This window comes from Neovison vison, chromosome 2 (genome assembly GCF_020171115.1).
Source record: "Neovison vison isolate M4711 chromosome 2, ASM_NN_V1, whole genome shotgun sequence".
NCBI lineage: Eukaryota > Metazoa > Chordata > Mammalia > Carnivora > Mustelidae > Neogale > Neogale vison.
Window position 1 is genome coordinate 14546793 of NC_058092.1, and position 4535 is coordinate 14551327.

Genomic DNA, 4535 nt, shown 5'->3' on the forward strand with positions numbered 1-4535 from the left:
TGTTCATTTTTCAGATAGGGAAATGAAGCTCAGAGAGGTCACTTGAGGTCCCACAGCTTGTGAGTGGCAATGCCAGCGTTCAGACCCAGGTCTTTCGAACTCCATACCCACCCCCGGAGTTGGTACAGAGATGAAAAGATGTCACAGGGAGGATGTGACTTCGGCATGACAGACATTTGACAAACAGCTACACCTCAACCCATTTAGAACTGGGTTAGATCCTGGCCCAGGCGTCAAAAGGATGTTATTTTCTCAAACTGGGTTCAAGAGATGCACGGGAGGAAAACAGGAGGAAGCAGCTGCGGCTCAGGGAGAAGTCAGCCAGCATCCGAACATCCGGCTTCCAGCATCAGTAGCTGGGCTGGAACATGTGCTCTTCCCTGGCGCTCTGCCTTGAAGAAAGACAGCTAATGAGGTTCATCCAGAATGGGTGCACAGCACACAGCTGCTCCTGCCAACCACGTTCGCACTTGGGATGCTCAGGGCTGACGAAGAGAGCACTGCGGGGAGGAATTACCCCCATCCACTGCCAGTCAGGGACCGACTCAGGAAATACAGACTGCACAGGGCTGAGGGCCAGGGCGGGGACTATGTACGGTCAGAGCCCGGCTCCCCAAAGATCCAGGACAGGTGGAAACACGGTGGAATTAAGAGGGGGAGGTGATGCCATTCACCATTGTCTGCACTTAAGAAAGCACCTGCTGCAGCAGAGAGGGGCGCTGCTTCCAGTGAAAGGTCAGGTTCGGCCTGCTGGTCCCATGAGTCAGGTGTCTGCACTGTATAATTCATGACATAGTTATTATATTCAATTTGCACAAAAACGAAGCTACGAAGGGAAGAAAGAATGGAGTTCATGGGGGGCTGCGCCCAACGAAAGTAGACAGGACCTTGAAATGGGTGTGGGAGGCCAGGAAGATGGGGCAGCAAGCTAAAGTTTCTTTCCGCCTCGCCAGGGAGAGAAGACAGGAGCCTCTTTTGCAAGAGCAGGAAAGGAAGGAGAATCAGCTGATAGCAGGCTGCGTGTCAGAGAGACAGGGAAAAAGACACCTCCGCAGAAGCATTCAGGAAATGGCTCCATTAATTTTGAGGGGCATGAGCTGATAAATGTTGATTGTTCTGGGGTGTGTGTGTTTGTGTGTATTATGCAGATGACCCCAAAGGGGACAGATAATGCTTCAGGGTCGCTGCCTGTCGTATTCTAGTACCTTGCATTTTGAAAAGGGTTAGGGATGGCTGACTTAGTCCTTAAAATACCTGAGTGGGAGTCAACGGTTTTAAACACCATTATTTCAGATCTGACTCATTGTGGGCAACATTAATTTCCTATTTACAGAAGCCGCTTTCCAGCACATGATAGATCGTATTTATTCAATTTACCACCTACATACCTGTCAGATGTTCCTGATGTCCAGAGGCTTTACAAATGCTAGTCTTCCCCACACATTTGAAAAAGCTATGCTCTTTCAATTACAGTCTGAAAATATTCGTCTCAATCACATTAAATTAATAGATGGGTCATGAATTGTTAAAAAGACTTAAGAGTCCCGGAGAAGAGGTGGGGGGAACCCTGTACCAAAGTAGGTCAATCCGTCAGATGGCAATCTTTCCACGAGAGCTTCCCACGCCAGCCCATCCCCCTCTCAGCCAAGGTCGCCACAAAACAATTCATCACCCTTGTTCACAAACATGTGTTTAATGCTCGCGTGGTTCTGTGGAGTTTTCAGAAGTTGAGAGCTCATGGACCTAGCCAGCTCTCAAGAGATGACATCGGAAGATGGAAAATGGTTTAGAAAATTTGCATCTGTTTCACATGGAAGACTGTGCAGTAGAAGAAATGCCTACAGGCAGAAAGTAAAAACACTTCATACGGATTCCTTTTGGCTCTCCTTAAGCTCCTCCTCCTTGAATTGGACGAGTATGGACTATAGCTTTTCTTGTCTAGCCAGTCCTTGTTAAAAACTTTGCCAGAGCTACATTACAGTTTGTACTAATGTGCCTCTTGGTACTATTACAAAATGAGGTGGTTTTTTGGTTTTTTGGTTTTTTTTTGTTTTTTTTTTTGTTTGTTTGTTTGTTTGTTTTTTGACAAGTGCACATTGAGAGGATACGAGATAAATTGAAGACACAGTTTACACATCTGCCACGAGCCTTGTGTCTTATTAAGAAGACATTTACAGGGGCACCTGGGTGGCTCAGCGGGTTAAAACCTGCCTTCGGCCCAGGTCATGATCCCAGGACTCTGGAATCGAGCCCCGCATTGGGCTCTCTGCTCAGTGCAGAGCCTGCTTCTCTCTCTCTCTCTCTCTCTCTGCCTGCCTCTCTGCTACTTGTGTTCTCTGTCAAATAAATAAAATCTTAAAAAAAATAAGACATTTACAGTAGCCTGCTATCCAACCCTCACCTTTTATTCTTCCTTTATTATTGTGATATTATTTGTGCAATAAATAAAAATGATGAGAAAACTTAAAAAGAATCCGGTCTTTTTTAAACCCAACTTTTAAAAAGATTTTTTTATTTGAAAAAGAGGGCAGGCAAGAGGAGCAGAGGGAGAGACTCTTAAACAGCCTCCCTGCTGAGTGGGGGAGCCCCTGGTCAGTGGGATCAACCCCAAATCAAATGCGGTTTGATCCCACCACCCCGAGATCATGACCTGAGCTGAAACCAAGAGTCGGATGCTTAACCAATTGAGCTATCCAGGCTCCCCAACCCAATTTTTATGACAACTCATCCAGGAAGAATGAAATCCCCATGAACCTAGATAGGTTAACAGTCCTGTGAAATTCTCAACCTCTCCCTCCAAACATACTGCTGCAACAGCTTCCGAAATGAAATGTGTCTTCTGTTGGAATGGCGGCGGGTGACCAATTTGTGGGTAAGGAGATAGGTGGGCTCCTAGGCACCTTGTATCCCTCCCAACTCCTTCCTCCCCTTCTGATTGATCTCCCTGGAGACAATCCAGCAGATCTATGGTGATCTCTGGCAAACAGAGAGTTGTAAGAGGCACTCAGATGGTTGCTAAGAACTGAGAGACAGAGATGCACACTTGCAGGCCCCTGTAGAAATCAAAGAATGGGCCACCCCAGCAGGGCACTGCTCCCTGCTTCCTTCGTTTCTGTATATCGCCAGACTGACCCTCTTTCCTGTCATGGACATTCACTGGTCTGGGGTCTAGTCTCCAAGTACTTTGCCTGAGGGGTTTGAAGTGGCGGGGGGTGGGAGGTTGGGGTACCAGGTGGTGGGTATTATAGAGGGCACGGCTTGCATGGAGCACTGGGTGTGGTGGAAAAATAATGAATACTGTTTTTCTGAAAATAAATAAATTGGAAAAAAATATATCAATGCTTTCCTACTGTCTACAGAACAAAGTTTAAATTCCTCAGCTTAGCAACCAAGGACATCCACAAGATGGCCTTGACTTGCTTCCCAACCTGTATTTTGAATTGCTTCTTTATATGAAACTCTCCTTCTGTCAACTGGCACACTCTTTGTCACCCGAATATTCAAAGCCCACGGACACCTTTGAATCTTGTTTCCCCTCAGAAATAACTCAAGTCTCAGCCACCCGAGGCCCCAGTGAACTCTTATGCCTCTGAATTCTCATCACATTCATTGTTTTTGAGATTTTCTTTGATACCTGACATCTTGCTGTTCATTCTTTCACCCATTATTTAATGGGCTTCCGTGTATTTTAGGGCTGGGTGCTCAGGAGATGTGATGTCTGTTCCCAAGAAGCTTACAGGCTAGTGGGCAAATCAGTGACCAAATATTGATGCAAAGAGTACTATATAATTATAATTAAGATGAATAGTACCCTCCCAAGAAAAGTCAGGGTTCCACAAGGAGGTATAATAAGGGAACCTATCCAACTAGTGGGGGGCTGGGAAGATTTCCCTGAAAAAGTGAACATTGGTGCACAAAGAGAGCTCCGTGTGTCTGGAAGGAGGCAACTGGGTGAGGAGTGGTAGGAGATGCAGTCAGAGAAGTCAGTGGGGGCAATGTGTATGGACTGTTAGGGGGCTGGGAGTGACTCAGAAACTTAACCTACCAGCAAAGCCACTGGAGGATTGTCAGTGGGAAAGTGACCTGACCAGCTATGTGTCAAAAAGAGGCAGCACATGGAAAACGGATTAGAGGGGATGGTTGAGAGGCAGCTGTTATGGTGGTACAGGAGACAGATGATGGTGGCTCAAATGTTGATGGTATCAGTGGAGCTGGAGAGAATTGCATGGTCCAGTTACATTTTGAATGCAGAAACTGTATGACTTCATGATTTGTTGGATGTGGGCAGAGGGATGAGGTACAGGGGACTGCAAGGAAGATGGGGGACCCTGGAGGCAGAACAGGTTTGGAGGAAAAGGAGGTGTGTTTCAGATAAGTTTAATTTGAAGTAGGTGCAGGGTAAGTGCATTTGTTAAGTAGGTACATATTTCAAGTTTAAAAGAAAGGTATAGACTTCAGATATAAGTTTGGTTGTCTCCAGCATGTACTGTGTTTTCAAAGCCAGGGAGGTGGGCCAGCTCATCCAAGGAGACTGT